At 40.1% G+C, this 26,165-nt stretch overlaps 1 long non-coding RNA gene across 1 annotated transcript; it reads right to left on the bottom strand.

Moving 5' to 3' along the window:
• Positions 1-14,791: 14,791 nt before the first annotated feature.
• LOC146789603 (uncharacterized) lies at positions 14,792-25,562 on the bottom strand. Its single transcript, XR_014969832.1, has 2 exons — positions 22,028-25,562; positions 14,792-14,853 (listed from the first exon to the last, which is right to left on the bottom strand). It is a non-coding gene; the product is annotated as an uncharacterized LOC146789603 (long non-coding RNA).
• Positions 25,563-26,165: the final 603 nt, after the last annotated feature.

Raw genomic sequence — 26,165 nt, 5'->3', positions numbered from 1 at the left:
TTCATGCAAGCGAGAGCAGATAATCGCTCTTCCTTGCACGAAGCGGAGCAGAATAGGTTTTGGACAGAAGGAGCTGCATGTTCAGCACCTCCCTCTGTCCAAAAGCAAGGCCGGCTCCCACAGTATGCGGGGAGCAGGCAGGGAAAGGCCCCCCAGGTCCCCAACATGAATAACTGAGTAGGACCAGGGCACCTAGTATTGTGACCAGGCCCCAGGGGATGTGACCCCCCTCCCTTGTATACAAGATTCGTTTTTAAATAAAGAGCAAGCCCTAGGGGAGGGTGTCCCTAGGGCCATAATTGGCCATGGGAGAGGGGCCGTGCTCCCCCTTTCCCATTCTAAAAATGCCTGGCCCTGTAGGATGGGCTCACCAGGGTCAAATACGACCCAGGGAAGGGGAGGAACAAGAATGAAAAGCTATCGGTACAATGTCAGAGGCCCTGCCCTTTTCTACAGCACTCTGCTATTGCACCTTCTGGTGCACAGCTGGTTGAGGGATGAAGTCCCATTGGCTGTGGAAGGTTCTTTGGGGCAAATAACCCCTCCTATTACCTCCAGTAAGTCCCATACAGCCAGACTGCTAAGAGGTCTTTGAAGACCATGCCCCCTGTCTTCACCACTCTGCTAACGCATCTCCCAGCACTTATGGTTGGGGAATTAAGTCCTCTTGGTTGCTGAGGGACCTCGGGCAGTAAGCCCTCCTGGTACGTTTTGTATGTCCTACACAGCGGGATGTCCGAAAGCTAGTCAGAGGTCCTTTCTCCACCACTCTGAAAACGCCATTACTACAGAAAAAAACATACACAATCCCTGAAAAAGGTGACAGGGATGTCATAGTTAGGAATTAGCATTTAAAAAACCTAAGAAATTCACTGAAGAAAACAAAAGTTACAGGGACATTATAGTTAGGAAATGGAATTTAAAAAACGTAGAAATTCACTGAAAAAAACAAAGGTTACAGGGACGTTATAGTTAGGCTCACGTTTCACTCGCACAAAACCAATGAAATTCAGCAGTTATAGTTAACTTAGCTAAATATTATTCATGCTCCCACAATGCACTGCATATGACCTCACATATTACATCACTCATGACATGTTCAGTGACATCACTGATGACATCTCAAATTACATCACTGATGAAATTCACTGAATGACTGATGTACTCACTCATACCCCAATATAACCTTTCATACACCATCTCCAACTTCCACACTACCATTCTCAAACTTATCCACACACCCATACCAGCACTTACTGAATTATTCATAGGTTTAAGTAAACATCCACTCAGTCACCCATACAGCCACTCATGCAGACACTCACTCAGTAATACAGCCACTGACATATCCACTCATACACCCATGCAGCCACTCACACATGTGGCCATTCACCCATAAAGCTATTCACACACATATTCACTCATGCATATAGTGAATCACACAGCCACTTACTCACCCAACAAGTTAAACACGCACACACCCACTCACTTACTCATACAGATACTAACACCTACTCACTCACCTATACAGTCACTGACACAAGCACACACTCACCCATACCACCGCTCTCACATTCACTCACAGAACATTACACTCACTCATATATCCCATCATTCACCCATATAGCCTTTCACATACCCAATTACTTACCCATACTCCACTGACAAATACACTCAGTCAACGACACCAATATACACACACACTCACTCATACAGCCCTTAACAGATGCACTCACTAACCCTTACAGGCACTGACTCACCCACTTACTCATCCATACAAGAGTATATATATATATATATATATATATTCACTGAAAAAAACATAGGTTTCACACACGTTATAGTTACGAATTAGCATTTAAAAAACCTTGCAAATTCACTTAAAAAACCATTGGTTTCACACATGTTATAGTTAACTGGACATTTCACTCGTAAAAAAACAATGAAATTCCCCCGTTATAGTTACTACAGGCAACTATAACTCACGCGACCGCAATCCTCTGCTGATGACGTCAGATATTACATCACTGTATTTAGACACTTATTTACCCATGTCTTCTTCCATTAATCTTTAGCTATACATATATTACAAATATTTATTTTTCAGAAAGACACATATGTCATCAGTGATGTAATATCTGACGTCATCAGCAGAGGATTGCGGTCGCGTGAGTTATAGTTGCCTGTAGTAACTATAACGGGGGAATTTCATTGGTTTTTTACGAGTGAAATGTCCAGCTAACTATAACATGTGTGAAACCTATGGTTTTTTAAGTGAATTTGCAAGGTTTTTTAAATGCTAATTCGTAACTATAACGTGTGTGAAACCTATGGTTTTTACAATGAATTTGTACGTTTTTTTAAATGCTAAGTTATGTTTTTATTATTTTTTTTCAGGTTTTACACCGTGCGCGCACCGTGCGCGCTCTGTGGGCACTAGGTGCGCTTCGCGCACCGAGCACCCACGGTTCGCAGTGCGCGCAGGGTGCGCGCAACTCGCGATTTAAAAAAAAATAAAAATGTGTTTTTTTCTCCCTTGGGGGTCCTTCTGTGACCCCCTAACCAAGGCTAGGGGGTCAGGAACTGGCCGCTCTGCCCCCTTTTCCCATTCTCCACCTTTCTTTTTCACCCCCTCAGACTGCGAGAGACAAAATGGCGGCCGACACTTCCTGGTTTCGACCGATTCGAATGTTTACCGACATCTAACAACCAATCAGAATTGCGCTCGCGCACGGCACGGTGCGCGCACGGTGTGCGCGTATAGATATTGATATGCTTTTAAATGCTATTTTCTCAGGAAATACTGAACAGATTTACACCAGACCTGCAAAAGGCACTTCCTTGACCTTATGGCTACCTCTCTGCCAAATTCCACGTAATTCTGTTCAGCCGTTCGGGCTGTAGCTGCGACTAAAGGTCCTATGGAAAAATGCATGGGGAAAACGTGTTTTGGGACCCCCCCTTTTTCTCGGCGCCCGCTTGACGAATCACCCCGAGACTTTCAGGGTAGGAGCTGAACGGAGCGCCCCATTAGTTTTGAAAATTTCGCGAGGATTCGTCAACCGGCGCCAAAGTTATTCAAAATAGAATTTTGAGATTTCCTATGGAAACTAGGTTGTAACTGTAACTATCTACTGGCGACCGTAGATAATATATATATATATATATATATATATATATATATATATATATATATATATATATATATATATTCACTGAAAAAAACATAGGTTTCAGGCACGTTATAGTTAGGAATTAGCACTTTAAAAACCTTAGAAACTCACTGAAAAAACCATATATACCCATTTATTCTTCCATCAAACTTGAGATATACATATATAAAACATATGTAATTTTCAGAAGAACACAAATTCACTGGATGATGTCATCAGCGATGTCAACAGTAATGTCATCAGTGATGTCATGAGTGATGTCACTGACCATGTCATGAGTGATGTAATATGTGACGTCATCAGCAGTGCATTGCGGGCGCGCAAGTTATAGTTAGCTGAACTAACTATAACGGGGGAATTTCAATGGTTTTGTACGAGTGAAAAGTCCAGCTAACTATAACGCCCCTGAAACCTATGGTTTTTTCAGTGAATTTCTAAGGTTTTTAAGTGCTAATTCCTAACTATAACGTGCCTGAAACCTATGTTTTTTTCAGTGAATTTCAAAGGTTTTTTAAATGCTAATTTCTAACTATGCCTACAGAGATAGGACATGTGCAGAAAGAAGAAAAAACGCACAGAAAGAAAAAAAAGAAATGCAGAAAGAAGCAACAGAAGTCCTCAAAGACGAAGAAAAGTGCAGGAAGAAGGATAACGTGCTGAAAGAACAAACAGAAGAGCAGAAAGAAGCCTTGTTGCAAAATCATCCTGTACCCTCAACTTTTTCAGACAGATACTGGTGGTAACTGAGTCTGACTAACCAGTCCTAGAGCCAGTGCTATGTTAAAAGACACTCAGAATACAGTGAAAACATCTACATACACTAGGGAACACTATGCGTTGGGGTCCCCCTGTGATTAGCATGACCTCCTCTGTAAGCCCCTAGTATATATTAGGGCAGGGGATTAAAACTACCTCTTAAAATGCACCACAGGGTGTGTTTGCACACGTCAGCTCAGGCCCCACCCCCTCCCTTCCCCACTGTGTAAACACACCCTGTGGCCGTTTGAAGTTGGGAGATTAAGTCCCCTTGAATCCTGAGGGTTCCTAGGGTCCAACTAGACCACTAGGTACCTCCAGTAAGCGCCACAGAGCTGCGTTGCAGAGAGATGTAAAAAGGGGCATGGCCCAGACCACCTCTCTGCAATGCAGCGCAGTGACGCTTACTGGAAGCACCTGGTGGGCTGGTTGGCCCCCAGGGTCCCTCAGGATTGAAGGGGAATTATTTCCCCAACTTAAAACGCACCACAGGGCTCGTTTGCACACGTTAACTCAGGCCCCGTCCGCTCCCTTCACCACTGTGTAAACACGCCCTGTGGCCATTTTTAGTTGGGAGATTAGGCTCATTTGAATCCTGAGGGTCCCTAGGGTCCAACTAGCCCACTAGGTACCTCCAGTAAGCGCCACAGAGCTGCGTTGCAGAGATATGTAAAAAGTGGCACGGCCTGGACCACCTCTCTGCAACGCAGCTTAGTGGCGCTTACTGGAAGCACCTGGTGGACTAGTTAGCCCCCAGGGGCCCTCAGGATTGAAGGGGAATTATTTCCCCAACTTGAAACACGCCGTAGGGCGTGTTTGCACACATCACCTCATTCCCCGTCCCCTCCCTTCCCCACTGTGTAAATACGCCCTGTGGCCATTTTTTAAGTTGGGAGATTAAGTCCCCTTGAACCCTGAGGGTCCCTAGGGGCAAAATCGCCCACTAGGTACGTCCAGTAAGTGCCATTGCAGAGAGGTGTATAAAGGGGCACGGCCTGCACCACCTCTCTGCAACTCAGAGCAGTGGCGCTTACTGGATGCACCTGGTGGGCTAGTTGGCCCCAAGGGTCCCTCAGGATTGAAAGGGAATTATTTGCCCAACTTAAAACGCGCCACAAGGCGTGTTTGCACATGTCACCTCAGGCCCCATCCCCTCCCTTCACCACCGTGTAAACGCGCCCTGTGGCCGTTCTAAGTTGAGAGATTAAGTCCCCTTGAATCCTAAGGGTCCCTAGGGTCAAACTAGCCCACTAAGTACCTCCAGTAAGCGCCACAGAGCTGCGTTGCATAGAGGTGTAAAAAGGGGCGTGGCTTCAGAACACCTGTCTGCAACGCAGCTCCCTGGCGCATACTGGAGATACCTGTTGGGCTAGGTGGCCGTCAGGGACCCTCAGTATTGAAGGGGAATTAATTCCCAAACTTACAACTGGGCAGGGGGCGCGTTTGCAGAGTGCTGCAAGGAGGGGGCGTGGCCCTGGCGCGATGCCGGTCTTTTATTTATTTTATTCTTTTAAGAAGGAGGGCTGTGTGGCCCCCCTTCTTTTTCTAATTTATTGGCCCTGGGGACCCCATTCCCCAGGGCCTGCACCCTAATTTTTGTTGTTGAAAAAAATAAATGTGGCCCTCCCAAGGCCTTAATCGGCCCCGGGGACCCCAACCCCCGGGTCATGGCCTTTTTTTTTTTTATTCTTTAGGAGGGGGGCTGCGTTGCCCCCTCCTCAGGCCACTTATGGCCCCGGGGACCCCATCCCCCGGCGCCGGCCTTTGTTTTTTATTATTTTAAAAAATATATATTTATAGAAACCCCTAGGACATGCTGGACAAACCGTATGTACCTATCACCATGACGATTTGCGTGATATTCATTAAAAGGCGAATATGCATACAATGAATCCACGTGGAATGTATTTACACCGCTAGTGAAGCTCTGACGTGTCTGACGCCCTACCCTGCCTAGTCCTGGCACCCCCGCCGGTGGGTACTCTCCAAGTAGACACCCTTGTCGTTTATTTATACAAAGATGGGTAGCTATTGACGGGCACATTTAATACACACGCACACCAAGCCATTCAAAGGGGATTCGACAAAAATTCGACCAAACTATGCAAGAAACCCCCCTCACGGTTAATAAAACACACATCCACCGCCGGATGTGTAATACTTTTTATTTTACTCTCTGGAAAGGAGACAAACCTCACTTGAGAGTCACAGCGTGCTCCTGGCTGAACCCAATGCTGTGTTACACCCACCAGTGCCCACCGAGTGCCACACACCTCTGTGTTGTATTCCACCAGCTAGTGCGTATGCTATGACACTCTCTAGCCCATGTGCACTGTAACACCCCCCCGTGAATATGTCATGCCACACTTGCCTTCGCACGGGTTATATTGCCCCATCTAATGTGCCTTCCTCGATGCCTATGTTATAACGGACAGCGCTATGCCATACATATTACAATCTGGGATCCATATCTTTGTCACTGTGCATATGCAATGTTACACTCCCCAGCACATATTTTATATTACAACTTTAGAGACTAGTTAGGTTACACAACACTGCCCTGTGCATATTACACTCCAAGGCGCATAACGCATAGCACGCGCTAGTGCCTGTGCTATCTCGCGCTCTCCAATTAATCTGTCATTGTTCACAATGTATTGCATATTATATTTCACGCCCGGTTCATCTTATATCACACTTTTTGGTGCATAGTTTATACCATATACTATATCTTGTTTTCATTTTCAATCGTGCTCTCAGGACTATGTTCTATATAACACTGCGTCCACCTACCCTTTTCACAGGCTTTACATTTTGCGATGGGGGGTGGAGGGTCAGGGGGTGTTTCTCCCAAGGGAGCCCAGAGTCACAGTCACAAACGTCCTCTTCTTCCTGAATAAAAGTGAGAATATGCTGCATACTTGTTCATATTTTAAGTAGTTCGCACAGACACACATTTTAAAAACAATAAAGTTCCTAATACCCACCTTCTCTGAACAGTTAGCTTGATGCCCCATCCACCTCCTCCCTATCCTCTGTTGTCTGAATCCATGGACTAGCCTCCTCCCTCCTGCCATGCATGGTCTGATGTGTTGCCACTGCCCTCCATTTAGCATGATGTACCAGTCCACTCCTCCTGCCCTCCATTGCCCAGTTCTATGGCCCATCATTGACCTCCTGCTTAGCCTCTGTGCTTAGCTTGCTGCCCCTATTCTCCTTCCCCCTGCCCTCCGATGTCTTTGTGCATGCCCCTGCTCCATCCTTTTTGCCCACCATGTTCCATGGACCTGCCACTCCTATCTACTCTGAGTGTTATGTTGAGCTGCCACTCCCCTCCCACCTGCCTAGCATTGTCAGATGACTGCGACCTGTCCCTGCCACCTCCACCCTGCCTGTCCACATGCCATGCCCCTATCCCCTTCCTCCTGTCCTCCATGGTCCATTTTACTGCCACACCCTTCTGCCCTCCCTGGTCTGTTGTGCTGCAACTGCTCCTCCTGCCTGCCCCGCGCTGTCTGTTGTGAGGCCCCTTCCCCTGAACTCTCTTGTCTGTGCCCAGGTCCTGACCCTCCCTTCTATCCTCCATGGTCCTTTGTGCATGCCCCTGCACCCTCCTTCTTGCTCATCATAGCCATTGTGCTGCCACTAACCCTCCCGCTTGCCATGCATGGCCTTCTGTGCTGCCATGGCCCCTCCCACCTTCCCTGTGTGGTCAGCTAGCTGCCCCTGACCGCCTCCCACCTTCCCTCCATGGTCTGTGTGTATGTCATCTTAGTCTCATTGTTGCTCTCCATGGTGTGTCTTGTTTCTAGTGCCCATCCTGCCTGACCTCCATGGTCATCTACTGCTCCTGCCCTGCCCCCTTGCCCCCAGCCCTCTGTCTCCATGTGCAGACCCCTATTCCCTCCCTCCTGGCTTGTCTGTTCCATTGTAATGCCCCTGATCTGTCCCTCCTGTCCTTTATGGTCTGTTATGCTGCAGCTTTCTCTCCTGTCTGCCCATTATGGTCAGCTAGCTACCATTGCCTCATTCCCCTCTGTTCTCTGTTGTCCATGTGCATGGTCCTGGACTTCCCTATTGCTTTCTATGGATTGTTGTGCTGCACTCCCGTCCCGCATGCCCTGTGTGGTGTATTGTGCTGCTGCAAACCCTGATGCCTGCCCTGTAGGGTCAGTTTGGTGCACCTCTCCATGTCCCTCCTGCCCTCTGTTATCCGAGTCCATGTCCCTACCTCAATTCCTCCTGCCTACCATGATCCAATGTACCATACTTGCGAACATTTTGAACTTAGTAAGAGGGAGATTTTGAAAAAAAAACTGGGGTATTGATTTTCCCCTTTGAGTTACATTGAAAAAGAGGAGATTGTAGACAGGAGACAGATCATATAAAGCCCATTTGAGCTTAAAAACATTGGACGTTTCCTGGCTGAAACGGGTCTGTTGGCATGTATGGTTGTACTACCACTGCCTCTTCCTTCTGCCCACAATGGTCTATTATTTTGCCACAGCCTCTCTTGCCAGTCCTGTATTGTTGGTTTGTTGCCCCTGCCCCCCTTTCCACTGCCCTCCATAGTCTGTTGTGCTGCCACTGCCCTTCCTGCCTGCCCAGTGTGGTCAAATTGTTGCCTCTGCACTCTCCTACCTGCCTTCAATTTTCAGAGTCCGTGCCCTCGGCCTCTCAACAGTATCCCAATGAACAACTAGATTGCTAACATTCTATATTTATTACAAACGTGTGGAACGCCTGACGTCATCTTGATGTAATCAAAACTGTAATACCTAGAGCATTTCCTTTAGAAATTACGTATATGAGAGGGTCTTATTTGCATCAAAATTATGGTTAGTGCTCTAAAAAACTAAAATGAGGACATATTTTCTGAGTTTTCAAATAGCGACAAAGAACTTTTAAATCTTTTGTAATCTTTATTTTTTTTATCCAGTTGACCACTTGATTAAATGTTGCACCTAGGGGAGAGGATGTGGTGTTACTTCCAGAGTTGCAGACTTTGCAACTGGGGAACTAGGTTGGAGTTTCTGCTTCAGCTCAACATTCTGTGATTCTGGTCAAATCACTTAATCTCCCCATGTCTACAACCAAAATGAATTTGATCTTGTGTGATATAACCAATGCTCATGTAAAGCACTCCAATACCTGACAAGTCTGCACTATATAAAACTGCAAATACACAAAAAATGTGTTTTGTACACTTCTGTCATTGGGCTACATGTGGGCTACATCTGGGTGATATTTGTGCTGCATTTGGGCTCTTTTGTCTCTGGTGGCCATCTTGGGACATTTATCTGTTATGAAGTTTCCTAATTTCCTCATTTACTGCAGTCTCCTCAGTAGGAAATGCTTTCAGTTTTTTACTTTGATTACATCAAGAAGATATCCAGATATGTCACACATTTGCCATAAATTCTAAATGTTAGCACTCTAGTTGCTCATTAGATCACTGTATTAAAGTTACTGCTCACCACGGAAGTCTGCTGCTGGTATTAAAAGTGCATATTTCAGTCTGCATATCAGAATTTTTTAATGAAATAGAAGAGGATTTGAGAAGTCACTCAAAATTTGCCCTAATTTTTCTTTCTATATCACTAATCATAATTTCTAATGCAAAATGAACCCCCTCATTGTGTTCCTTTTTAAATTAAATGTTTTAGAGTTACCAGTTTATTCCAATCAAGATGGCTTCAGGTGTGCCATACTTTTGTCATAAGCAAGACAGTAAGCGCTCTAGTTGTTCTTAAGAACACTCTGGGACATTCTGTCATTGGGCTATACTTGGGCTACATCTGGGTGAAATTTGGGCTACATTTGGGCTTTTTTGTCTCTGGTGGCCATCTTGGGAGATTTATTTGTTATGAAGTTTCCTAATTTCATCATTTACTGCAGTCTCCTCAGTAGGAAATACTTTCAGTTTTTTATTTTGGTTCTATCAAGAAGGCATTCAGATGTGTCACACATTTGCCATAAATTCAGAATGTTAGCACTCTAGTTGCTCATTAGATCACTGTAGTAAAGCTACTGCTCACCAGGGAAGTCTGCTGCTGGTACTCAAAGTGCATGTTTCAGTCTGCATGTCAGAATTGTTTTATGAAATGGACGAGGATTTGAGAAGTCAAAATGTGCCCTAATTTTTCTTTCTGCAGCACTAATCATAATTTCTATGTCCAAATGAACCCCCTCATTTTGTTCCGTTGTAAATTAAATGTTTTAAGTGTTACCACTTTATTCCAATCAAGATGGCTTCAGATGTGCCATACTTTTGTCATAAGTAAGACTGTTAGCGCTCTAGTTGTTCGTTAGAACACTCTGGGACATTCTGTCATTGGGCTATACTTGGGTTACATCTGGGTGATATTTGGGCTACATTTGGGCTCTTTTGTCTCTGGTGGCCATTTTGGGAGACTTATTTGTTATGAAGTTTCCTAATTTCCTCGTTTACTACAGTCTCCTCAGTAGGAAATACTTTCAGTTTTTTACTTTGATTCCATCAAGAAGGCATTCAGATGTGTCACACATTTGCCATAAATTCAGAATGTTAGCACTCTAGTTGCTTATTAGATCACTATAGTAAAGCTACTGCTCACCAGGGAAGTCTGCTGCTGGTATTGAAAGTGCATGTTTCAGTCTGCATGTCAGAATTTTTTAATGAAATAGAAGAGGATTTGAGAAGTCACTCAAAATGTGCCCTAATTTTTCTTTCTGCAGCACTAATCATACTTTCTATGGCAAAATGAACCCCCTCATTGTGTTCCTTTTTAAATTAAATATTTTAGGAGTTACCACTTTATTCCATTCAAGATGGCTTCAGGTGTGCAATACGTTTGTCATAAGTAGGACTGTTAGCGCTCTAGTTGTTCTTTAGAACACTCTGGGAAGCTGCAGTAGAACACAAAGGAATCAACTGACAGTCTCTGCCCTTGTTGGATGTACATGTTTTACTGAGAATGTCAGACTTCATTCTCACATGACTGAGAAAGATAATGTGAATTTACAGAAAATATGCTCTCAGTTTAGCTTATAGATCACTTTCCAAACCTCTGTGGGAAAAGCATGAGAAAATGTTTTTCTCTCAAACATGATTTATGATATCACAGAAAAAGGCTTTTTCACATGGTAAAATCCCCTTAGAACACACCACAATTCCTAAAATGAGTATGGTACCATCAACAAATGATTTATAATGTAACTAAAGTCTTAAAACTTTCTATTAACTGCAATGCTTTTTAATGAGGTGCTATCATGTATATTGGTCCCAAGATGGCTGCCAACACTTCTTGGATGAAGTGCTGACAGCCAATCAGATCTCACGATGAGATGTGAGGTTAGGCTCCGCCCAGATATATCTGTGATTTTGATTTTGATTTTCTCAGGAACTACTGAACAGATTGACACCATATATGCAAAAGGCACATGCCTGACCTGAGGACTACCTCTTTGCCAAATGTCATGTAATTCTGTTCAGCCGTTTGGGATGTGCCTTCGACTAAAGGTCCTATGGGAAAATGCATGGGGAAAACGCGTTTTGGGACCCCCCTTTTTTCTCAGCCCCCGCTTGACGAATCACCCCGAGACTTTCAGGTTAGGAGCTGAGCGGAGCGCCCCATTATTTTTGAAAATTCCACGAAGATAAGTCAACCGGCGCCAAAGTTATTCAAAATAGAATTTTCAGATTTCCTATGGGAACTCGGTCCTATCTATAACTATCTACTGGCGACCGCCAGTAGATCAGTAGATAATATATATATATATATATATATATTCACTGAAAAAACCATAGGTTTCACACACGTTATAGTTAGGAATTAGCATTTAAAAAACCTTAGAAATTCAGTGAAAAAACCATAGGTTTCACACATGTTATAGTTAGCTGGACATTTTACTCGTAAAAAACCAATGAAATTGCCCCGTTATAGTTAGTTCAGCTAACTATAACTCGCGCGCCCGCAATGCACTGCTGATGACGTCACATATTACATCACTCATGACATGGTCAGTGACATCACTCATGACATCACTGATGACATCTCAAATGACATCACTGATGACATCACTGATGACATCATCCTTGTGATAGAGTGGCAGACCTCCTCTCACCTTAATATAAGCTTTGATACACACATTCAAAAATAGAGACTAAAAATTTCAAAACAATGGACATACCAATACCAGTTACAACAACCTCTTCAGTAATTCTAAGATCCACATACACATCCACTCATTCACCAACAGTCCTATACAGTCACTCATACATGTACTCACTCATCATATGTACTCATACATCTATACATCCTGTTACACAATGCCACTCATCCATAGAGTTACTCACACACATAGTCACTCATGCTAATAAAGAATCAAACATACATTTACTTGCATATACAGTTATACACACACCACCACACTTACTTCTACGGAAACTTACACATACTTAGTCTTTTAAACAATCACTTATAGAAACACATACTTATTCATACAGGAACTCTTTCAATCTCTCACTTTCACATATACTCACATATATACACCAATAGTCACATATACTAGTTTAAAACGTATGTAGTTACTCCTGAAGACACTATTGAGACAGTCATTCACTCACTAACACACCCATACACACACTCATCCACCCATACAGTCCTGCACACATGCTGTGTTCAACACATACAAACAGTGAGTCACTCATTCATGCACCGATGCACTACGTAATACCCCCCACCGAACCATGCAGACACTCAGACTGATACTCAAAAAAACAACTAATAACCTAAATAGGCACCCATGTAGCTACTCACCAACCCATGCAGCCACTTATACACAAAGTGAGAGACTGATACAGATATTTACATATTTAAACATTATTCACTAAGCCATGTATTCACTATGATACACTTAATCAGTCAGTTACACAATCAATTTTTCAAAAACAAATCATCCATTTAGACACTTATATACCCATTTATTCTTCCATCGACCATGAGATATACATATATAAAACATATTTAATTTTCAGAATAACACACATTCACTAGATGATGTCATCAGTGATGTCATCAGTGATGTCATTTGAGATGTCATCAGTGATGTCATGAGTGATGTCACTGACCATGTCATGAGTGATGTAATATGTGACGTCATCAGCAGTGCATTGCGGGCGCGCGAGTTATAGTTAGCTGAACTAACTATAACGGGGCAATTTCATTGGTTTTTTACGAGTAAAATGTCCAGCTAACTATAACATGTGTGAAACCTATGGTTTTTTCACTGAATTTCTAAGGTTTTTTAAATGCTAATTCCTAACTATAACGTGTGTGAAACCTATGGTTTTTTCAGTGAATTTCTAAGGTTTTTTAAATGCTAATTCCTAACTATAACGTGTGTGAAACCCATGGTTTTTTCATTGAATTTGCAAGGTTTTTTAAATGCTAATTCCTAACTATAACGTGTGTGAAACCCATGGTTTTTTCAGTGAATTTGCAAGGTTTTTTAAATGCTATTTTTTTTTTATATTCTTCATTTTTTTCAAACATATTTTTATTTTAATTTTCTTATCTTTTATAAAGACTATGCTTTAATTTTTAAAATCCTTAAATATTTTTTTTATATATATTTTTTAAAATAAACATGTAAAATTTATTTCCAGATTTTTTTTTTTTTTTTTTTATAGTACGCGTACCGTAAGCTCACGGTAAGCGTACGGTTTACGCAACGTCCGTAATCTATCTACGCTGCTTGCGTATAGTTACGCACTTTGCGTAGCCGCGCGTACTGCGCGTGGGACGCGTGCGCGCTTACGCAACACGCGCACGTTACGCGGAAGTGCCGGGAAATGACTGTTATGCGCATGTGCGCAAGCGCGTGTCTTTTTTACGCGCACGCGTATTTTTTGCCGTAAGCGCACCGTAAGCGTACCGTAAGCGTACGGTAGGTCATGTGATCTTGAAACACAACTTTTGATTGGTTGAAACTACTTTCAGTTCTAGAACTCTCCTACACCACACCCATTCCCCTCATTTCTGCTTGTGATCCCTTGGGAGAAGGAGCTGGTTTGTCTTTGGGATACGATGGCAGAACAGCAGAGCTCTTCTGAGAGTGAGGCTAGCACCAGCAGCACTGTCTTGAGGCAGAGAGCGAGGAAAGTAAAACCTTCTTATGTTTGGGATTATTTTACTTTTCCAGAAGGCCAGCAAAAGGTGAATGCACCCTTAGTTACTTGCAAGCTGTGTCAGCGTGTACTTTCTAGAGGTAATCCTGACAGGAAGTATTCCTTTGGGAATCACACCATGATGAGGCACCTCAAGGATGTACACAAAAGGACACATGCTCAACTTTTTGGAGGTAACTCTTCAGAAAGACGAGCCAGTACATCCACAGCAGCTCAGCCTGGACCATCACCTGCAGAGCTTACTCCTTCTTCTGCAGCTCAGGTGAGCCCTTCATCTGTGGGGGGAGAATCTCCTTTTGCTGGCCCTCTGGAAATGAACCCTCGATTTCGGAAGGTTGATATTCATTGCACATTTTGTAAAGCTCTAATTTGTTATAGGGAGACCAGTGTTTCCCTAGTGAATAACAAAATAGATCAGCACATTTGTAGCTTTGAATGATTTTCCCATGGTTCCTTTCCTCTGTCCCTGCATGAACACAACGGTTCTTTTAAGAGCCAACCTTATCTTTCATCTTTTTTTTACATTTTTTTTAAAAAACTTTTTTTTTTTACCGTACGCGTACGGTAAGCGTACCTTTTTTTTTATTTTTTAAAAAAAACACTAAAAATCATTTTTCACATTACAAGGTCCTTGAAAGACTACAATTATTACTATTGACTTACCATACTCACTGAAAAAAATATTTATTCATTTGTTTTTTTAAAAAATAGTTTTTAAAATGGTTGTAGTTTACGAAAATTTTCTATATCGATCTGAAAAAAAAGAAAAAAGTATTAATATTTTTAAAACATTTTATAATACAGTACACATATTTACATTTTTTCCCAAAAAATATTTTTGCCTTATTTTTGCTGTTTTCAGAATATATTGCATTTCACTATAAATTGTGAAAGCAATTGCATTCATCATTTTACAGCGGGCAAAAAAAAATAACAATCTCAAAGATTGTATTAAAAAAGCCCAGAATCTCTTCTCACTTAAACTTATCATTACAGAAATGCATATTATTCTTAAAAAATGTCATCTAAAAACAATACTTTTTTCTTTAAAATACCGTCTGATATTTTTGTTTCAGAAGTACATTCACAATAATATATCTCAAATAACTCCAAAATACATCTGATTTTATTTCCTTTAGGCCAAATAGTATTTTTTATTCTTTCCCTGGAATAAATTTCCAAGGGAAAACCATTAAAATTCTAAAGTTTAATCTGTCCAGATCTCACCGATTCTCTGTAACATTTTGGTTCACGAAAATTTTTCGAATAATTTATTTAGTCCACAATAGAATTGCTTACTTTTCCACATGGCCAAATAGTAATTTTTGAAATTATTTTTGAAAAAATTTCCAGTGGCAGTCCAATAACATTCCAAAATTTAAAATGTGCAGAAGTTACCGATAATCTCTAAATTATTGGTTTTTCAAAATTGCATTAAAAATTTAAAAAGTCCACATTACAATTGGTTATCTTTCCTTTAGGCCAAATGATAATTTTAAAAATCTTTTTTCTACAAAATTGCAATGGTAATCCTGTAAAATGGTAAAATTATTTTGTCCAGATCTTGCCAAGTCTCTCTAAAATTTAGGTTTCAGGAAGATTAGATAGGAATTTGCTAAATCAAAAGGCAAACGTTGTTTGAAAATCAATTGGGAATCATTACACAGTGTCCATCCTTTTTCACATTTTAGATAAACTGTGTAATGTCCAGAAGTAACAGTAGGTCCATCATGGAAAATTATTGCAACAGTTACAAAAGTTTTTCCTGAAATTGATAATTGCTGTCCTGTAAACTTCTTTATTAAAGTATCCAATTTTGATCCATCAGCTCTACATCGTTGCATCATTAAAATTACATACTGTCCGTATTCCCTTAAAATTAATGTTGATAACATGTCAGAATTACACTCACCACATTTCATGCTATGATTAGCATCTTTAACTAAGTTTGCAAAAGTGACTGTTTTACTCTCTGGCAATGTCAAATAAATAAACCTTTCATTATCAACAATAGAACCACTTATATTATAACAATTATCACAACTATGTTCCCATTTATAAGAGAGACCAAAAAAAATGTCAATGGGAACTCCTTCTTCTTCCACTACCTGAAGAAAATACATCAAAAATTCGTGAGCATCTTGCTGTTCATTTTGAGAAAACTGTGTTCGTCCTGAACATACATCTAAAAGTTTTCTAATATCAGTAGCACTTTCTATTTGAGTTTTATCTTTACTCAGCTTTTGAAAAAGGAGACTGAGCTCTGAACAGAATCTTTTTCCCTGATTTATTATTATCTGCTCTTGCAAACTTTCCAGATAAAAAGCAACATTCAGCACTACATTTGCGTAGCAGTTGACACCAGAGCTATTTTCAAAATGACATCCTACAACCTGTTCTTCATTTTCCTTATTCTTTTTGCTTGCAATTACATCACTCCTCTTTTTTTTCCTCTTCTCTACATCTTCATTACAGATATTCTCATTTCTCCTTTTACGAGAAACTACACGTTTCTCCAACACAGGATACTGACCTAAATGAGGAGCATAGCTTCTTCTTAATCTATTATACTCCTTTACACAGTTTGTATCAGCACTAACTTTTGAGTCATCGAAGTCTATCATGAATAAACCTGATAATGTTTTGACTCGTGACAAAGCAACATATGCCATACCTTCTTTGAACACACTAGATCCAATGTTCACAAATGCACAATCTACAGTCAATCCTTGAGACTTGTGAATAGTTACAGCATATGCTAGAGAAAACGGAAACTGCTTCCTACGTACATATAAGTCTTTCACAAGCATGAAACGAACTGAACAACGACAAATGTCTTTAACTTCCTCTATCTGATCAAATTTTATTTTTAACCATTCAATTCCATCTTTTTTCTGATAATTAATAAAACCCACAACTCTTCCCATCGCTCCATTTACTAAGCCTTTTTCAACATCCAAATTTCTCCTTAAAAACACTCTACAGTTCATGCAAACATATAGATTTTTTTCTAATCCTGCTGTTTTGGAGATGTTCTTCTCTAGTGAGTCCAATTTATTTTTCAGTTTGCCTGTTACTGTGACAGTAATTCTTCCATCCTCAATTTTGTCCACTGCTTCCAATTTCATGATCTCTTCCTTTTCCAATTTCAAAAGCTCCTCATTGAATATTGAGCATTCACGTAGAGTTGGCATTAAGCAGATGACACTTTTGTTTTCTGCAATGTTCTTGTATATCTTCTCTGCAACTATTTCTTCCTTTGGAAATAAATTATGTAGCAGCCGAGTCTGTAATGCTTTTTTGCCAGCTTCTGTGAGTAGTCCAATCCTGATATCTTTCAGAATACTTCCATATTCTTCATCGTTTGCTTGCCTCATATTAGTTGTAAGTTCCTTGTACTCAAAGAAGGGCCAAATATTTGTATTACCGATGCTTCCCAATGACTTCTTCGTGTCTTCATGTGTCACAGTATTAAACACTGGTTGTCCTTTAACCGGAGTAAGTTGCAAAAGATCCCCAAAAACGATGACGTGTTTTCCACCAAATAACACGTCATAGTCTGTCTTCAAAATTTGCTGCATTCTTAAATGCACAAAGGCAAGCATTAAGTTTGATACCATGCTCACCTCATCAATAATGAGAACTTGCATCTTCTTCAATACTCTTGAAACTTCCAAGCATGCTTCTCCAGTTAGCTTGTTGAATTGTATTTTGTTCTCATGCTCCACTGGTAACATTAGCAAACGATGTAAGGTGATTCCTTTTATGTTATATGCTGCTAACCCAGTTGGAGCAGTAACCACACAAGACAAAGTAGAATCTGTTTTTTGCTTTAGGTAGCTTCTGATGACTTTAATTAGGAAACTTTTTCCAGTGCCAGCTTGTCCGCTTACATACATCCTGATTGGATGAAATGATGTGCATGAGCACTCTTTTTTTTCATGTAGAAATCCGTGTTCAATTTTGTTTTTGATCTCTTCATAAATTTGTTGCTGCTCTTGATTCAGTTGTCTTTCCAAATTTTCTAAGTCTATAAATTCTTCTTGAGCTTGATTCATAGCCGTTTCCACTTCATTCATGGCTATTGATGCTTCATTTTCAACGATTGGTTGTCCTAGGGGATCTTGACTGTATGTTCCTGAACTTTGGCTGTCCTGAGAACTGTCTCTAGCAATTTCTGCTGCAATTGTAGTTTCCTGTTCAATTTCTTCATTTAACATTTGCAGATAAGTTGAGAATGTACTGCATTGTATGCTGTCTTTGCAAGCATTAAAAGAATCTTCATAGCTCTGGAATTCTCCCAGTAGTTCATCCTCTGAACGCCATGGTTTAAACAACTGTAAAAGAGCCAAGTAGTAAAATTCTTTCTTGTCGGTAGTGTCGCAACTCAGCTTCCGGTGATTTATCAAACTTCCTTTGGTTTGCTTCACCAAACATCCTTCTTCACCAACGACTTTATATTTTCCATTATTGATGTCTTCTGCAGCTTTCCGTGAATAAATGTAGTTCTGCAGCACTTCATAGAGACACATGTTCTCCAGATGATGACTTCTCTTGGGATAATATGTGTCCAACATGTTTGTTTTCAATATATCTGTACTTTCAGGTTCGAACTGTGCCAAATATTCAATTTCTCCAACAGATTTCAGTACCCGATTTCTCATTGCTGCAAGGCCTAAACTTGCCCAAATTATTCTTCTTGACTTCGAGTAGAGACTTGCAGAAGATAATCTATCTGAACATTCGTAGGATCCAATTTCTCGATGCGATAACATCTTCAAACTGAAACTGTACAGCTTCTTACTGACAGTCTTCTCGTGAGAAATCTCTTCCCACATTTCCTTCAATTCTGTTTTTTCTGATTTCGTAATGTAAGACGTTACATATCGAGCAACAGCAATGGAATTGTCAGCAACATACTGTATATCCATGTTAGCGTTCCACATGGATAAAATGACTGGGTTGTAGTCATTTATATTTTTTGATTCTTCTTTTCTTTTAAGGTTGTAGGTATTCTTAGGTGATTTTCTTGTGATAGTATGTCTCACAGCTGACATAAAACTGTTGACTCTTCCATTTGTAAGAACAGGTCTAGGAAATCCAAATCGACATTTAGTGTAGTATTTTTCTTTGCTCTTGTATTTCCGTCGACAGTATTTTCCACACCGATGACTTTGGAAACGTAGAACTTGCTCCTTTAACTTGTACTCTTCTGTGCTTTTAGGTATAGCACATGTTGCATATTCTTCAATGTAAGATAACACTGCTTCATCAGTATCTGTTCCAAACTTTGGGGCATCCTTGATCCACAGCAGCATATGAATATGAGGAGCACCTCTTGCCTGGTACTCTTTTCTCCAAAAGAAATCCACTACTTCTCCAAGGGGTGGATTTTTTTTATTGCAGATGAAGGACATCATAGCCTCAAATCTATGATTGAAATATCTGCAAACATTAACCGGATCCAATGAGCACAGTTCTCCTGCTGTCTTGTATTCGATGTTTTCAATGTTTGAATTGGCCTCTCGTAGAAAATCCAGTAAATCATCCCAAGCGTACTCGGCGCAGCTTAGGGTAAGGAACCATGTTGGTGTTCCTAAATTGCGTAACATGCATTTTAGTTCACCATGGCGTCGGTACCAATATTCATTTGTCCCACGCTGACAAGCCATCAGATTGATCAGTTGTGTTTCCAAATGATCATCTCGGTGCTGCACTTTCTCCATAAAATCCTTAGCAGACACATTTTGTAAATGTACTCCACTTTTTAAAATGTGATTTACTGCATAAGACAGTGCAGACAAGTCGCTTTCAAATAAAAGATGGAACAAATAAGGGATACTTTGTCGAAATCTGGGATCTTCAGCATATAGTCTTGTAGTCCGATACTCAGAAGCTGGAATCTGTTCCGGACGTTCATCGTATCGTCCTCCTTTTCCTTTAGGAAACAGCTGGGGAAAACATCGAGCTTCCAAGCTCTCCTCCCATACACTCACGGGATTTCCTTTTGCTTTCTTCATCTGAAAGAGATCAATATTGTCTCCCATAACTTCTTTCGAATGGAGAGGATGTATGCTAAAATGTTCATAAATTTCTTCTTCCTTTGACTTGTCCACTTTTTCAATTTGTCCACTTGGTGTTTCTGTATCTCCTTGTAAATCTTCTTCTTCTTCTTCTTCTACTATATAAATTGATTCATACCATTTGTTATTTTTTTTCAAATACAAATTTGCTCTTTGTACTTTCCGCACATCTACCAGCTCCTGCCAAATCTTCTTATTCTTTGTAGGTACACCATTAACCAGAATAATTAATGGTTCAGTTTCCAAAGTATCCGCATCAATAGTTTCCATATTTTTTTTCAAATCCAAGGGCAAATACACCACTCTACCTTTTAAACCTCTCACTAAATCTGAAGGAGGTAATTTACCAGTTTTGGGCTCCATACGTACTATGGTCTGGAACGGATGAACACATTGAATGAGTATAGACTCATATGTATTTAATTCAGAAAGTTCAGCAGGAATAGCATCCAATTCTAAATTATTATGTACAGCTCTGGTCGGCATTCTATTTTCCTCTAACTTGTTGTAGCAGTATTTACAAATACGCTGATCTTCACCCAATTCAAAACAATTTTCAAGAAATATATATGTTGCAAAATCCATCCACTTATAATTATCTTCATTTTCACTCTTTCTGTAGAGATCAACATTCCTAGTTTGTTTTCTATAATGAGTTCTGCGGCAACAAATACAAGTAACATTTGGTCTTTCATTAGAGACTATTGCAAATTTTGTTATGTGATCATTAAATGTCTTACTTACACAAGGTTCTACATTCTCTTCCACTTCTGCCTCATTTACTGTGTCCTTCTCTGCACTGTTTTGTTCAGGACCAAAGTAACAAAACTGAATTTCATCAACAACCTTCTCTACATCTGATACCGTTCCTCGGAACAGAGCCCTATTCAATTCATTTAACTTTATTGCTGGACTTTTGGCAAAATACAACCGTCTCACAAACTTTCTCATTTCAGTATGATGAACAGCCAGCATCCTAAAATGATGGAAAACACTATTGCACACTTTTCTAGATAGACAAGCAAGAGAATGACCCTGCAAACCAGTATTCTCTCTCACTCTGCATGGATCCAGACTTTGAAGCACCTTAATCTTTTGTTTTACACTTTTTTTACTATATTCTCTTAGAAACTCTCGAAATCTGTCAATAGATTCCTGACGCACAGTGCAAATACTACTACAATTCCAAGTGTACACTGGGGCTTTAGGACGTCTCCCCATTGCCTCATCTGCCATCACTTGTACCTCATCTCTTGGAACCATTATCTCCTTCTCCATTATGCAACCATTTTTTACTTCGTATGAACGACCTCTGGTGTCAACTGCATGCAGCAAACTATTACTTTGAAAATAGCTCTCTTCATTAAAAAAAGGTTCACTACTTGAGCTATGCATCCACTTTCCTAAAAACACTTTACAAAAATTTGTTCTGTTCACTACTCTTTTGCTTTTGCTTTGTGATTTCAGTACATTAACCATTTTATCTAATGTACGCATCCTATTCAAAATTAATATGAATAGTTTCCTTTTTAATTCTAATGCCTTTGCTGCAATGGCTTCAATTTCTTTTTTTCTCTTATAATATTTAGCCTTTTGCTTATATTTCTTTATATCCTTTATCAAATTGGACATAACTCTTCTCTGAAACATTTTTCTACGTATCTCTTTAAATGCTGTTTTTCTGTTTATGTTAAACTTTTCAATTGCAGAAGGTATATTTGCATTAACTAAATCCTCAATTTTTTGCTGTTCTGTAGGTTTTGTTACATTTTTCCGAGAACAGACATTTTGTACATTTTTGTTTGTTTTCAATTTTTTGTTTAGGAATTGTCTTTTTTGCTTACCAGAAGATTTTTTCTTTTTCCCAACATCAGCATCTTCTACTAACTTTGGTCCTCCAGTTGTCCTCAAATATAGTTTTTTTTTTAGCGTTTTTTGAACTCGAGATTTTGTAGGCATCTTAAATTTTGTTCACTGTTCTTCAGCAATACCTGCAAAAAAACTAAAAAAAAAATTCTTTATTGAATTTAAATATATTACTACATTTCTTTTCACAATAGTCACAAAACGAAATTTCTTTGCCAATTTGAATGCACACAAACTCCTCTTTTTTTTTGGGCAAGTGAAAATCTGTATAACAAACTGTCACATTATGAAACCAAGCTGTTTTTTTTTCAGACCACCACCGTGTGTATTCTCTGTGACTGCCTACACTCCAGCAGGGGCAACCAGCCTTAGTGATGCTGAATGTATTTGCATTACAGACTTAAACCTGAAAACCCCACTCGCTTCTAATTACTGTGCATGACTATACATGGCAAGCACATGGGTGTGTGCTAAACCTCTGCTTCTTCCCCCAAAAATTCGCTCCTCTTTTCCATCTACTGCAACTGTGAAATCACCAGAGCAAGACGCAATACATTTCTGCCTATAATTCTTCTATGCACACAGAGTCATGTTTTCACATTAGTGCCAAAACGAAATTTCTTTGCCAATTTGAAAGCACACTTACTGCTCTTTTTTTTTCGGGCCAAGTGAAAATCTCTTTTTACACTTTGAAATCACTTTTACAGACTGACACATTCTGAAACCTTTTTTTTTAAATTTATTTAAATGCACATGTCCAAGCTGTTTTTTTTTCAGACCACCACCGTGTGTATTCTCTGTGACTGCCTACACTCCAGCAGGGGCAACCAGCCTTAGTGATGCTGAATGTATTTGCATTACAGACTTAAACCTGAAAACCCCACTCGCTTCTAATTACTGTGCATGACTATACATGGCAAGCACATGGGTGTGTGCTAAACCTCTGCTTCTTCCCCCAAAAATTCGCTCCTCTTTTCCATCTACTGCAACTGTGAAATCACCAGAGCAAGACGCAATACATTTCTGCCTATAATTCTTCTATGCACACAGAGTCATGTTTTCACATTAGTGCCAAAACGAAATTTCTTTGCCAATTTGAAAGCACACTTACTGCTCTTTTTTTTTCGGGGGCAAGTGTATATCTCTTTTTTCAATTTGAAATCACTTTTACAGACTGACACATTCTGAAACCTTTTTTTTTAATTTATTTAAATGCACATGTCCAAGCAGTTTTTTTTTCAGACCACCACCGTGTGCATTCTCTGTGACTGCCTACACTCCAGCAGGGGCAACCAGCCTTAGTGATGCTGAATGTATTTGCATTACAGACTTAAACCTGAAAACCCCACTCGCTTCTAATTACTGTGCATGACTATACATGGCAAGCACATGGGTGTGTGCTAAACCTCTGCTTCTTCCCCCAAAAATTCGCTCCTCTTTTCCATCTACTGCAACTGTGAAATCACCAGAGCAAGACGCAATACATTTCTGCCTATAATTCTTCTATGCACACAGAGTCATGTTTTCACATTAGTGCCAAAACGAAATTTCTTTGCCAATTTGAAAGCACACTTACTGCTCTTTTTTTTTCGGGGCCAAGTGAAAATCTCTTTTTACACTTTGAAATCACTTTTACAGACTGACACATTCTGAAACCTTTTTTTTTAATTTATTTAAATGCACATGTCCAAGCAGTTTTTTTTTCAGACCACCACCGTGTGCATTCTCTGTGACTGCCTACACTCCAGCAGGGGCAAACAGCCTTAGTGATGCTGAATGTATTTGCATTACAGACTTAAACCTGAAAACCCCACTCGCTTCTAATTACTGTGCATGACTATACATGGCAAGCACATGGGTGTGTGCTAAACCTCTGCTTCTTCCCCCAAAAATTCGCTCCTCTTTTCCATCTACTGCAACTGTGAAATCACCAGAGCAAGACGCAATACATTTCTGCCTATAATTCTTCTATGCACACAGAGTCATGTTTTCACATTAGTCCCAAAACGAAATTTCTTTGCCAATTTGAAAGCACACTTACTGCTCTTTTTTTTTCGGGGGCAAGTGTATATCTCTTTTTTCAATTTGAAATCACTTTTACAGACTGACACATTCTGAAACCTTTTTTTTTAAATTTATTTAAATGCACATGTCCAAGCTGTTTTTTTTTCAGACCACCACCGTGTGTATTCTCTGTGACTGCCTACACTCCAGCAGGGGCAACCAGCCTTAGTGATGCTGAATGTATTTGCATTACAGACTTAAACCTGAAAACCCCACTCGCTTCTAATTACTGTGCATGACTATACATGGCAAGCACATGGGTGTGTGCTAAACCTCTGCTTCTTCCCCCAAAAATTCGCTCCTCTTTTCCATCTACTGCAACTGTGAAATCACCAGAGCAAGACGCAATACATTTCTGCCTATAATTCTTCTATGCACACAGAGTCATGTTTTCACATTAGTGCCAAAACGAAATTTCTTTGCCAATTTGAAAGCACACTTACTGCTCTTTTTTTTTCGGGCCAAGTGAAAATCTCTTTTTACACTTTGAAATCACTTTTACAGACTGACACATTCTGAAACCTTTTTTTTAAATTTATTTAAATGCACATGTCCAAGCTGTTTTTTTTTCAGACCACCACCGTGTGTATTCTCTGTGACTGCCTACACTCCAGCAGGGGCAACCAGCCTTAGTGATGCTGAATGTATTTGCATTACAGACTTAAACCTGAAAACCCCACTCGCTTCTAATTACTGTGCATGACTATACATGGCAAGCACATGGGTGTGTGCTAAACCTCTGCTTCTTCCCCCAAAAATTCGCTCCTCTTTTCCATCTACTGCAACTGTGAAATCACCAGAGCAAGACGCAATACATTTCTGCCTATAATTCTTCTATGCACACAGAGTCATGTTTTCACATTAGTGCCAAAACGAAATTTCTTTGCCAATTTGAAAGCACACTTACTGCTCTTTTTTTTTCGGGCCAAGTGAAAATCTCTTTTTACACTTTGAAATCACTTTTACAGACTGACACATTCTGAAACCTTTTTTTTTAAATTTATTTAAATGCACATGTCCAAGCTGTTTTTTTTTCAGACCACCACCGTGTGTATTCTCTGTGACTGCCTACACTCCAGCAGGGGCAACCAGCCTTAGTGATGCTGAATGTATTTGCATTACAGACTTAAACCTGAAAACCCCACTCGCTTCTAATTACTGTGCATGACTATACATGGCAAGCACATGGGTGTGTGCTAAACCTCTGCTTCTTCCCCCAAAAATTCGCTCCTCTTTTCCATCTACTGCAACTGTGAAATCACCAGAGCAAGACGCAATACATTTCTGCCTATAATTCTTCTATGCACACAGAGTCATGTTTTCACATTAGTGCCAAAACGAAATTTCTTTGCCAATTTGAAAGCACACTTACTGCTCTTTTTTTTTCGGGGCCAAGTGAAAATCTCTTTTTACACTTTGAAATCACTTTTACAGACTGACACATTCTGAAACCTTTTTTTTTAAATTTATTTAAATGCACATGTCCAAGCTGTTTTTTTTTCAGACCACCACCGTGTGTATTCTCTGTGACTGCCTACACTCCAGCAGGGGCAACCAGCCTTAGTGATGCTGAATGTATTTGCATTACAGACTTAAACCTGAAAACCCCACTCGCTTCTAATTACTGTGCATGACTATACATGGCAAGCACATGGGTGTGTGCTAAACCTCTGCTTCTTCCCCCAAAAATTCGCTCCTCTTTTCCATCTACTGCAACTGTGAAATCACCAGAGCAAGACGCAATACATTTCTGCCTATAATTCTTCTATGCACACACAGTCATGTTTTCACATTAGTGCCAAAACGAAATTTCTTTGCCAATTTGAAAGCACACTTACTGCTCTTTTTTTTTCGGGCCAAGTGAAAATCTCTTTTACAGACTGACACATTATGAATCCACCATGTGTAACTACAACAAAAACAATTCCCATTTCTATTATTCATTTCTTAAGTTACCACATACATCCCCTCTCAAACTGTAAACTCACCTTTAAAATTAGTTAGTTGTGAAAGAAATGTGTCACTCAAACAGCAGATTATCAGAGCCAGGAT

This window comes from Triturus cristatus, chromosome 10, assembly GCF_964204655.1.
Source record: "Triturus cristatus chromosome 10, aTriCri1.1, whole genome shotgun sequence".
Classification (NCBI taxonomy): Eukaryota; Metazoa; Chordata; class Amphibia; order Caudata; family Salamandridae; genus Triturus; species Triturus cristatus.
Note: the sequence above shows the minus strand (reverse complement) of the source record. Positions and strands in the feature narration are given on the sequence as shown.